The sequence below is a fragment of the Octodon degus genome, unplaced genomic scaffold (genome assembly GCF_000260255.1).
Source record: "Octodon degus isolate 3935 unplaced genomic scaffold, OctDeg1.0 scaffold00178, whole genome shotgun sequence".
In the NCBI taxonomy this organism is placed as follows: domain Eukaryota; kingdom Metazoa; phylum Chordata; class Mammalia; order Rodentia; family Octodontidae; genus Octodon; species Octodon degus.
This window is the reverse complement of record NW_004524754.1, coordinates 4839096-4852151: the sequence shown is the minus strand read 5'-3', so window position 1 is coordinate 4852151 and position 13056 is coordinate 4839096. Positions and strand designations below refer to the sequence as shown.

At 37.5% G+C, this 13056-nt stretch overlaps 1 pseudogene; it reads right to left on the bottom strand.

Moving 5' to 3' along the window:
• Positions 1-13056, bottom strand: part of LOC101568915 — a 63879-nt pseudogene that overhangs the window by 29376 nt on the left and 21447 nt on the right.

Sequence of the window (13056 nt, the reverse complement as noted above, 5' to 3'; positions counted from 1 at the left end):
TCATTTTGTGTAGCACTGTCTTCTGACCTTTGTTGTAGATCTTTGCTGTAGTTATAACCTTCGTACATACTGAAGTTCAGGTGCAGCTCTACAAAGTTTGGACTTATCCAGCTGTGCTTGGCTTGGGTCTGGCTGCTGTGTTCAGCTCCTTCCCGCTGCTGCCCTTGAGGGTGAACTGTTGTGCCCCTGTGGCAAGATGTTCTGCTCCTGAACTAGCTGCTTGGATCTATCCTCTACACTCTCTGCAGGGATTGCATCTGCAGGGTTACACCCCCAGCTTGCATGCCAGGCATGAGCTGTTCCTGGCGGTAGAAAGGTGGAGCAGGTGGGAAAGGAAACTCTCCTCCACACTCCCTGGTTCTGGGCTAGGACTGATCCTGGGGGTACCCAGAAATTTCTACTCGGTGGGTGTGGTTTGGGTGGTGCTGCGGAGTGGTGGGGGCGTCTCAAAGGGGTGGGAGAGGGTCTGGCCCACGGTGCGCCTCGACTGTGACTGGTCTCGCTGGTGCAGGGTAGCAGGTATCTCTCCCACACTCTCACCGAACCTGGGCTAGGACTGGGTCTCCTTGTTAACTTTTTGAAATGGTTTCATATGCTTGTATCTGATAATCTGAGCAGCAAATTTGAAGACAACAATATGCAAAATAACAAACACTATTGAATCCCTATTATTTTGCTTAAGGAAATTCTGTATTATTCCATTTTTATACTATTTTTTATTCTCTTATTAAAAATTGGAGGCTTGGCAGAATAGCTCAGTGAACTATTGTTCATAAACTACACTTGTTTATGTAAGCGCAGGGACCAGGGTTTCATCCTTCTCACTGCATGTCATGCCTGCCCCAACCCTGGGTGCCCTAACAGGCGATGGAGTCCAGGCATGGTGGAACATGCCTTTAATTCCAGCGCTAAGGAGGCAGTAATCATGAGGATCTCTATGAGTCTGAGCTGCGTAGTTAGAGCCTGCATAGAAAGAAAGAAAGAAAGAAAGAAAGAAAGAAAGAAAGAAAAAAAAAAATGGTACCAGGCTGGGGAAAATGCTCAGCATCCTAAGTGTCTACCTGGAACACACAAGGTCATTGTTTTTGATACCTGATACAAAAAAAGTCAAATAAATAAGGCTTTACTGTAAAAACAAAAGTATATTAGAAAAACAAAACTTTAAAACATGGTTGGCGACCAGGCTGCATAAGTGTTAAGATGCTGACCACAGTGTCCTCTAGATTCAGTCTCTACAGACAAGATTAAGCTGCAGATGGAGGTCATTGAATATTCAAGGATAATAACAAATGATGAACATTACAGATCAAACCGTTCTCCTAATTAGCAGTATATGCTGCCTTTGTTCTAACTTTTCCTGGGCTTTGCTACTCTCCTCTTTCTGCAACCTAAAAGTCCATGGAAACCTAATAAGTACTAGCTGTGTGAAGTTCTTCTCTTTACCTTTGGAGAATTTTGGACTTCCAGGAATGCCACTCAAAATCATACTATTTGTCTTTTTTTTCTTTAACACTTTGCCATAACTTGCTTTAGGATGTCAAGAAGTAGGCCAAGTCCCTGATAAAACTTAATTTTAGTTGACATGATATTTGAATAAGCTTCCTTCTTAGGTATGATCAAAGGAAAAGAAAAAAGAGCATTTTCTGTATAAAAGTAAGCATTAATATGATTCTTTTTCCTTAGAGATCTCACAGCTCTGCCTGATAAATGGTGGCCATCGTTGTGCTGAGGTTAATAAGGGGAAGTGAATGACTTCCATCATGCTAGGGTGCACAAAGCAGACTATTGAGAGACTAACAGTCTTCTACAATCTATATGTTCCCTATTTCCCAGTGATTATTCACTTAATTCCATGAAACTTTCAATGCACCATGGCGGTGGACAACACACTGACCATACCTGTGCAGATGACTCCCGCATCATTCTCATGACTGCAGTAGGTGTTGTTCCAGCCAAGGGAAGGGCAATTCCACACATACGACTCTTTCCCTGTGCATCTCAGGCTTTCTAGCCATATGGGCCCAGATCCAGACCCAAACTGAGCAGAGTATACAGCGTCCATAGCTGATCCACAACTCAGCTGTTTGCATACAATTTTGGCTTCAGTTGTGTCCCACCACCAATCACAGATGGTTCCCCAGGAGTTCTGGTAAAGGATCTCTACTCGGCCAGCACAACGATGGCCACCATTTATCAGGTGGAGCTGTGAGATCTCTGAGGAAAAAGAATCATATTAATGCTTACCTTTATACAGAAAATCAGACTTTTAAGTTTTCTTCAGTCCTCTCAATCAATTGTTAATGCTCTGCTTTTGTTGTACATAGTTTGCTGGGTAAGACTTAAACATACTTCATCAGAGCAAAACCAGGGCATGGATTCTGACAGAAACAAAAATGATGAGATTACTAGGGTTAAAAAAAGAGATTGAAATAAACAGAAAATGACCCAGTGAGAAAGACCAGATTGAAACTAAGCACATCCCCACCAAAATGAGCCTCTTCATTTGTAGAGTTCTGCATGAGATATGGGAAAAATATGTGGAGAATGTCAGAATGCTTACCTTGACTGCTTGACAAGGGCTTTCACTGGATGAATTCTAAGAAACACTAGAAGAGACCCTCACTTGAATTTGATTTCTTTTTCATTAACTAACCTCCATTGATATGATAGAAGAATTACAGCCCAGGAGATTAAGTTACTACTGTAATCAACTGGGAAGAGCTCGTCAGAAGGTGCAATGGGCAGCCAAGGATTGAGTAAAAATTAAAATTGATCTTATTGATAAGTCATTAGGAGCAAGAATAAATAATCATAAAGCAATATAGGGATACAGGGCTCACTCAATAATATTCTACTTATAAAAAGTCTAGGTTTCAGAATCTATATCTACATACTTGAATAAAGATAGGATTCCTTTCAGTAGGTTGGACAATCTCATAGAAGACATTTTTCTTGATATAAACATTGGTCATGTTCCTCCAAGAATCATGCCAAATTGCTGATTTAGACTAAACAAATATATGTGCTGCTTGGATTTCTTCATCTGAGTTGTTATTATTCAAAAATTAGTATTCACTTCTCTGAGTAAAACAAAGTATCATCTATTCATAACCCTTTTTCTCAGAAGAGATAAATTATATCCCTCTTCTGAAAACATTAGAGCAAAAAAATTTAAATAAAGAATTGCTTTATCATTATCATCTATTTTCTCCATAAGAAAATGAGCAGAGGGATGATTAAAGGAAGACAAGGTAGGATTATTAGTGCATGCCTGTAATAGAAGTCCATGAGAGTCTGAGGCAGGAGGATTGTCAGGAGTTGCAGAACAGTCTGAACCACATAGTGAGGTCCTGTCTCAAAAAAGGTGAGGTAGAAAGACAGACAAAAAGAGGAAAATAAGAAAGGAGAAGCACTAGAAGAAACACCTAATGATTAGGCAGGAAGTTGAAAATCCTTATTAGCCTCACCTGAACAGTCGACCTCCACAGGCCCACCATGCTGGCAGCTGCCTCTAGCACAGGGCACTCTGGGGCAGAACCAGAGCTCAGGCTCCTGCCCCACACAATGGAACTCTTCATCCCAGACCTGCTCACTGGCACTTTTGGACACGTTCCCTTGGACAGACACAGCCTTACCACAACCCAGCTCTGCACAGATGACCTGGGCAGTGGAAAATGTGAAGTTCAAATCAGACACTGGAATCCACCTTCCTCCAGGATTCACTTCCACTCGCCCTGAGCAGGATCTATCTTGTCCAGATAGTCTCAGAAATCCTAGAAGAGAGAAAACAAATTCACTAAATATCCATTACACAAACTTAAAATTTGTAAAGACATTTTAGAAGTGATGGTGTGAAACACTTCCCTTTCCCAAAATTGGGTCTTAGGAAGATTTGTAAACTTGTCAGAAAGTGTTTTACATAATAGAGTGTTTGCAGACAAATTCAGGAGGAATTTTCAGGATTAGCTCAGACTGTCACCTAATCACTTATGTTCAAATGCAAAGTTATATATGCTTTTAAACAAATTTATTCTTTTATGCACTAAAAGAACACTCATTTATGTCTATAAATATATTTGTATGCAATCTTCCTTGTTTTCTAATATCTATGTCTGTTCACTGAGTTTGACCTCAGTTAGGATAGCTTAAGCTTCATTATTCACTATTTTATCCCTCGAAAATTTCAGTTCCTTGATATAGATCCCAAATGAATTAATATTTAACCAATTAGAACAATTTCAATTATTATTAAACCTTAGAATTTACATTTACTTCCCATTTAGACATGAGAAAGAGGTCCATGATTCAGCATAAGACAAAGTGCCAGGTATTTGTGACTAAGATAAGGTCTTTTCATACTTCCCATTACAAAATGCAGAGGAAAATTGAGGAGCTTGGTAGCAGTAACTACGAGATATGAGAATTTTTCTTATTTTGTTGTTAAGGACTTATCTTGTCCCTCTTTAGTGGAGTTTAAAGAAACATTAAGACATTTTTCTCTAAAGACAATCAGGAACTGATTTGAACAGCAAGCTCAGAACTCTGGGGAGGCATCTGTCTATAGGCATAGACACAATACATTACAGTGAGTAAATGTAGTAAGGATATTCAAAAGGCATTATATTCTCAAGAGAAAAATACTTTCACTACTGTTTTCTGTCTAAAGTATGTCACAAAATTACTAATTTATCTTCTTAAAATGGGAATTTGATTCTAATTAGACACGTTTCTATATCTCTTTGAGGATAATGTAGTAAATAAAAATCTGAAATTCAAAAGTGCTTATATACTGTTATTTGAAATCATATCATCACTGGAGTGCAACATGATAATGCACCTTACCTGACAAGTTAGAATGCAGATACAAAATCCTAAATATAAGTAACTAGTTTTAGGGCCTTTTAGATGTAGGGAGCACAAGTCCCACAGTGGTGTTGTTAAAACCAAGCTTAGATAGAACACTTTTCGACAACAGTACGTACAGTATTGACCTTATTTCCATGAACAGTCAAATCAGAAAGCTGAGTGTGGACCCTACCTGGGGATATTATCACATTTCTTCCTTCAATGATCCACCCAGGTCCCTCTGAACATTATAGGTCACTCTAACATGTTTTATGGAAGCCACCAGTTCTATAGCCTTGAGTCAAAGCTTCTGGCTTAGATACTCAAATATGCCTTCTGCATCACTATTTTTCCACATTTTGTCATTGGACATGGTACACTTTTAGTTCCCAAGAAGGCAGTGGAAACTTTTAATTAAGATCAGATACAACTGGCTCTTTGCTAACTTCTGAGAAAATCCATTGGGATATGTGACTGTGTGTGCCCTGTACTAGATGAACAGTTAAGAAGGTTCTCTGTGTGACAAAATGACTTGCAATAGCCTATACAACCCTTGCAGGTATCTTTTGCATGATTTCCATTGATTAAATTAGGAAGGTACTGGAGAATGAAATGAACAATAAGTATAGTTCTCAATTTCACTGTTGTACTCTTGCCAACCAATGAAATGAGACCAAACCTCCTATGGTAGTGATGTCGAACATTTTGGAGATGGGTGCCTAGACTGTAACCCAAACCCATTAATTTATCACAAAGTGATAACACTGCAATTAAATCTGAATGCTGAGGTATTTGTTTGTAAACCACCATGCATACATTCACATCTTTTAAGTTAAAAGAAAATAAGTAACATGTGTGCCATAGGTTTGGAACCAGTGTCCTATACATGAGAATAGTAAAAATGTAGAGAATCTTTTCTATTAATGATGCAAGTGCTTTCCACAAGGAATATTTTATCCACAACTCTGTGAGTGAAGGAACTCTGACTATTTTTTCTGAATCTTAAATAAGACTTACAGCTTTGCATAAACTCCCCAGGAATTTGTTAAATAATGTCCCATGTGCATATGTACCAGTTGTGCAAAATAATATCTCATGGTATATATACAGAAACACTCAATTTCACCTAGGTAAATACAATTTCACTTTTTGGTTCCATACCCTAATGTTGCAAAGAGTGTGTGTGTGTGTGTGTGTGTGTGTACTTGCAATGCTATGCAAACAAAATTATGAAACTGGATTTTAGTTGGCATGATACTATAATACATTATCCTTTTATGAAAAACCATAAGAAAGAAAAGGATACTGTCTAAAACTCCTCAACCTAAGTGAAGTCTATCAAAATCAGCTGCTGTGCACAGTCAGCATATGGATGTGCCTATAGATTTCTAGACACTACCCACTTTCTCTATCCCAGAGATCACAACCTACTTCTCTGAATTTTCTATTAACCCAGGCATTTGTAAAATTCATTGACCATACCTGTGCAGAAGACTCCTGCATCCTGCTCGTGACTGCAGTTATGTGGGCCCCATCCCCAGGAAGGGCACTTCCACACATGGGACTCATTTCCTGTGCAATTCAGGCCACCCAGCCAAATGGGCCCTGATCCAAATCCAAAAAAATGACCAATGGTATAATCAATGTCCAGTCCACAGCCAAGCTGTCTGCATACCACACGTGCCACATTCCCTTTGTCATCACAAATGGTGCCCCAGGTGCCCTGGTAAAGAATTTCCACTCTTCCAGCACAACGGTTTTTCCCATCTCTCAGATGGATGTGGGGGCTGTCTAAGGAGAGACAATCAAGTCAGTGGTTACTTTTATGCACAGGATGTGAAAGGTGTTCTTGTCTTGTAGGACATCCTCAAGTGGGGTATTGACAGCATTCTGTTTTCAGGCTACAGAACCTGCTGGATCATTTATACAATCACTAATCCAGGATAGCAATCTAGGTCTTATTCCTACTTAACGTAAAATAATAAAAGAATTGATAGAGTCAGAAAATGAGAAATGAGACAAAACTGAAAATTAACTAGTGAGTAGTTTCAGCTGAAAGCTGATCCATACATGCCCCAGAATTAGCCTTCTGACACGTTCTAGAAAAGATGTGAGGAATATTCTGTGGAATCATCAAATTCCCAACTCTAAGTAGTTAAGTAGGGTGTTTCATTGAATTAGTTCTGAAGGCACCATAAAAAAGCAGCACCTGGGCTGATTTCATATACACTACCAAAAGTTAGTGTCACTTATTTAAGAGCTAAGAAAATTGTAGCACATGGAATAAAAGCATTGGACTATGTTGTGGTTGTTGTTGTTGCTTAAGTTTTATTTTATTTTATTTTGAAGAGGAAAAAAAAGCAAAAACAAATGGAAAAAAGACAAAAACAGGGCAACATACAGCAATATATATGTTACACATTTTCAAAATTGGAATAGCTAATTAAAATGGTTGTCATATTATTTATTTTTATCTTCATATCTGTTGCTCAGATTAACAGATATAGTTTTTTAAATTGGGGAAATGATGGAATATTGGTGCTTCTTTTCAAGAAAGCTTTTTTTCTTTGCCTTGTTTTAATTCCTTTAAAAAAATATAATCATAGACAAGACATTAGGAATGGTGCACATTTAGTAGACCAAGGTGAGAGGCATTCAATCATGGGTTTGGTGTTACATATTGCTGTTCTCAATGTAGCTGCTCAGATCACAGATATCAACATACAGAATTAGTTAGTGTGAAAATTCTAAACATTAACTGCTATATTAAAAAATGGGAATTATGACTGCAATCATCTCAGCCATCCTACATGCATACTTGCAAAACACATTAGAGTTTGAATGTGACCAAGTTCCTCAGAAGCCCCACCACGCAACCATATAGCCAGGACATGTCAAAATTGCTATTTTGGGGACAGTCCTTCACATCTGAAAAGTAAAGTATTGTTAAGCAGCTCATGGTTTACCCAAGAATGTTTCACTTTTGAATTTAGGATTCAGAATTCAGAACAGAACACTTCTTTTCAAAAGTATGATTTCTGTTTACATTGCAACTGTACAGGAGAGATGCCAGATGACACTGACACTAACCAGATGTCACCAAAAATCATAGAATGTTGCTTTTTATACCCTACATATATAGTCTTTGCATTGGCTTCCTTTTAGGAGTTATTAGTACTCAATATTTGAAAATTGTTGCCACCTTGGGGAAATTAAGTGTTTTTACCCCTACCTCAGAGCAGAGATTGGTTGTATTCCTATTCTGAAATCATTGCAGCTGAAAAGATAATAAAACAGTATATTATTATTTTCTCATTACACATGTGAGGAAAATAACATAAAGAGATATCAAATACGGTTGATAAACACTGCACTTTAAATAAACACTAGACATTAAAATTAAAAGCATTTATCCATCCTAAAGAGTGAGAATATTCACACTAGGCTGATGCTTTTGCTTAAAAAGTGGGAAACATAAGTTATTACTATGATAGACAGAGCAAAGAGTAGATTAACTGAAATTTGTCACTTTACTCTTTAGCAAATGTTCCTCTACTTTTCTTTCCCTAGTATGAACATAGGAACCTAACTGCTCCCCAACTTTCTAAGGTTTCCATAGGATTACATGACATAGGGACTCTGTTCACCAAGCTCATGTGAAGGGTCTGGAGATTCAGCTAACGATAAACCTTAATGTGATATCCTACAGCTGCCACTGCATAGGTGCTGAGAATAGTCTGTAGTCTAAATATAGAAGCAATGACTGACCATGGAGACCAATGAATTGAAGAGGCAGAAACTCACACTTAATGGTTCATAATCCAAGGTCAAACAAGCAGCTAGGGCCAATGTGGATTCTTTGACTTTTAGCACACTGATGAACCAGACAGAGGAGGTGGAATAAATGTGCACCAGTTACAATAGTCAGGCTACACACTCCTCAGACTGTAAAGTCCTTAAGCCATTTGACACAAACTGAGAAAGGAACTGATCATCACTCTAAAAGTCAGACTCCTTATTTTTTAAATAATTTTATTGAGAAACAAATAGCAATGAGACAGTTTCAAAACCGTTTAGTAGGAAAGTTTCAATTATTAATACATTGCATATTGTTATATTAGTGGTTATTCATTTTACAAGATGCGGACATGTAATTCTGTACAGACACACATATTAGAACAAATCATGTTGTTCATTGAATTAAGAGAATTTAGCTGTATATCTATCCTATTTTGAATATAAAGATACAAAATGGTGCTACAGTACAGCATTTGTACCCCCTTTTTTGTTTAGTTTTGCCAGAGAAGGATATTCCATTGTCACTTAGATATTACATGTGCATAGATTCAGCACAGTATTCTAATATAGCCCAATAATCCATAATAGTATGAGTTTTCCATAAGACTGGTAATATCTGAATTTGTTGTCTTGAGTCTCTTACAGTTCATCATATTAATATGACTTTACTTTTCATACCTCATTTTTTATACTTTTCTGCTGGATGGTTGAGACCAAGTTAAAGCAGGACCTATAACAAAGAAATCTAACTTTTGCATCTGATAAGGTCAGTCAAATCCCCTCAGGATTTATGCTGAAACCCTGTACCAGTTTGTAGATCCTTTGACAATGTCAGCCATGTGGATGAGTCACAGTTATTGCTTGATCAATTTTCTCTCTGTGAAAGCCTGAAAGAATGCTTTCTCCCCATGTGACTCTGCTTAGGCACAATCTACATCATCAATCACTTTCTTCTGTAGCCCCATAATCTCCTTAATCAGAAAATTTGGGACACAACTTAGTTACATGATGCTACAGTACAGGTTCCTCTATGCCCTAAGTCTTCCCTGACTTGAAAGGCTAGAGAAAAAATGTTGGCTATCCTTGCAGCACTTCTTTTCCTCTAATTTTTGATCTGCAAGTTTAGGTTACTAAAGCTCCAGAAGATAAGCTCATTATTATTAACATACAGCATAGGCAGTTGAGCTAAACCTCACTATCTGTCTGAATATCAAACATCTTAGGCATAATATTAAACAGGTATTTTCCATCAACTATTCATATGTTAACCTTTAAGTCCTACACAATATGAAGAAAAAAATAAAAAATGTGAAATATTTTTAAATATATGAACAAATAATAACATTTTACACAGTATAGAAATATAATAATATACAGCATTCTAGCAGGACAGTCCTGTGACTTTTTTATTCTCCCTTATTTTCATTAATTACTCCCTTTTTTGGGGGCTGGTGAGATGGCTCTGTGGCCTAAAGCACCTACTTAGAACAAGCTTAGCAAAACACAGGGACCATGGTTCAACCCCCCAGCACCACATACCAGCCAGTCCCCCCCACCCCGTGGGCTGAGCTGGCCACACACACACACACACACACAAATAAGTAAAAATTTAATTACCCCCTTTTTTAAACAAACATTTACTTGGGAGACAGTATGGCAGTAATTGGCATGTCATGACAAGCATTACGTATTTAGAAGACCAGAATGACAGGCATTCCAAGCACGATCCTACTATTACACATTGCTATCTTCAGTGAAGTTGCTTAGTTCACAGGTATCAACATATATAGCTAGTCAGGGTGAAAATCCTACCAATTAACTTCTAGTTTCAAATACACGTTAAAGATTTTCAGGATCATTGCCTTACCCATCTCCTACATATAAATGAATGGCTTTCATGAATTGCTGCCCTCTGCCATGTGCCACTCTGCCTTGGAGCTAGCTGATTATGGAGTGAAACTTCCACTAACTGTGAACAAAAGAAAACTCTCTTTCCTTAACTTGGGGTGCCAGGTATTTTTCTAGCAATGAGGAGAAAAGTAACTGAGACAGTGTCTAACAGACATGCCAGGACAGAGAGAACGCTTAGGAAGATTTGACAGCAAGGACAATGTTGACTTAAGAAACAAATGATAGCAAAAGATGACCTTCTTATGCATTATGTCCTTTAGAAGCAGATTGTTACTAGCAATGTTGTTTTTCTCCATGTTGTGGCAGAAGATGCCACAGGGGATGCAGTAGATTTTATTCCTTCATTGCTAACCTTATTTGGTTGTTCTTCAAATTCTTCATGACAGGGACCTGTAGGTTGTGAGTTATTCAAGTTGGACAAAATGGAAAAGGACCCAGGGGATACTGACCTTACTACCCCCAGGAAAGCTTTTTCAGACTTGAGATTTGTCTGTGGATTTATGAACAAGCCATTAGATATATCTTTCTCTATTTTACTCATAAATTTTGAGAAAATAACAGAATTTTATTTTATTTTCATCTAAAAGATATTAAACAGAATTTCAAAACAAGGTAATAGGAGAGTAAGAACAATTAATACAATGCATACTATTCTTTTCAGAGTAGTTACTCAGAGTACAAGATATAAGCATGACATATTGTCCAAACAATGTTACCACAAACCTTTCTTTTCAGTGTGACACTGAGCTATATGCCTCGCTCTTATCTCTTGTACAATTGTATTTCTGTCCAGAAAGTGTTTTTCTCCACACATGACTTCAAGAGTTTAACCTATTTCACCATCTAGTAGTTTAAATATTTTTATTTTAATATTTATATAGTTGTTCTGTTTTGGATTTTACTTTAGTACATGATGAGGTGTGTGGGCCTAGTACACGGTAGGACATGTGGGCCTAACTTTAATCCTCTGCATCTGTATCACAAATTTCCCCACTTTTCTTACACTGTATGATTTTGGCACCTTTGTATGTTTATTAGCAGATAAAAATCATATGGTTGAATGAATCTGGGGTTGTTTCTGCAACCTGCTTTACATTCTGTTAGTGCATGCCTCTTATCTGTTTTTATGACAGTTCTGCACTGTTTGAACCAATCCACTGACCATTGCTTTGTAATTGCTCCTGGTTTGCTCTTACTATCCATGTTGCTTTTGCTATTGTAGGTCTCTTCTGGTTCCATATGAAAAGTAGGATTGTTTTCTCTAACTATATGAGAAATGCTGCTGATATCTACAGAGTTTTCTACTCTGCCACAATAGAAGATACAATCTCCTCAGTGGCACATGAAACGTTTTCCAAAATAGAACACATAGTAGTCTACAAAGCCTGCTTTAATAAATACAAACAACTAGAAATAAGTCCAACTAGTCAAAAAGCTGTGCATTGAACTAGAAATAAATCACAAAAGAAACCACTGAAATTTTATAAGCACCTGACAATATAACAACACACTGTTAAACAATCAATAGGTCATAGAAGAAACCAAGGAAGAAATTAAATAATTTCTGGAATCAAAAGACAATGCCAGAGCCTAAGGGATACAATTATAGCAATAGAAAAAAGTAAGCTTTTTGTAGTCAGAGTTCATATTAGAGAAACAGAGTGAGCTCAAATAATCCAATGATAAACCTCAAGATATTGGAAAAACAGACCAAAGGGTAAGGAGGGAATTCACAAAGATTAGAGCAAACTTGATTAACAAAACAAAAAGTTGGTCTGGGAAATAAGAAAAAAAGCAAACTCTGAGCTAAAGTTACCAAAAGAAACATAAAATATCAATACATTTGATTATCCATGAAATTAAAAATGAAAGTGTCAAAATCAAACTGAATACCACCCAAATCGAGAAGAGAGTAACTGCAAGAAAAAAAATGTACTTTGACAAATTGGAATATCATGGAAAAAATGGACAGATTCCTAAACACAGACAAATTCCGGGCCATTTTGTATGTTGGTTCCAGTGTTTTGGGTTAAGTCCTCACTGAACTCATCTTGCTTCCGTACCAATGCCACTTCTCCATTTTTTAAATTTGCTTCTCCTGTTTCTTAAGTTCTTTTCAATTTTTTTCCTTGCTGTATTCTCTCTGTCTTCCCTGTCATTTTCCATCTTCACTTTTTGCTCCCCGTATCCTGTTCTTCTCACTCTTATTCTGTCTATCTCCTTGGTTTTCTTTGCCTCTTTTCTACCCTTCATTTGCACAACTACATCAAAGCATTGTGATGATCGGCCAGCTCTCCTGAACCCCAAATTACAGCTACCTTCTCCCTCACTCCTCTCAAGGGAATAACCAGAATAAGGGAGATCGAGAACAATGGAATACGAAGGGCAGAAAGTGAAGATGAGAAATGACAGAAAAGGCAGAACAGAACAACGAAAAACTTTAAAAGAAGAATTTAAAAAGTTGGAGAAACAGGCAGGGAGATAGTTCAGGGGAATAAGTGC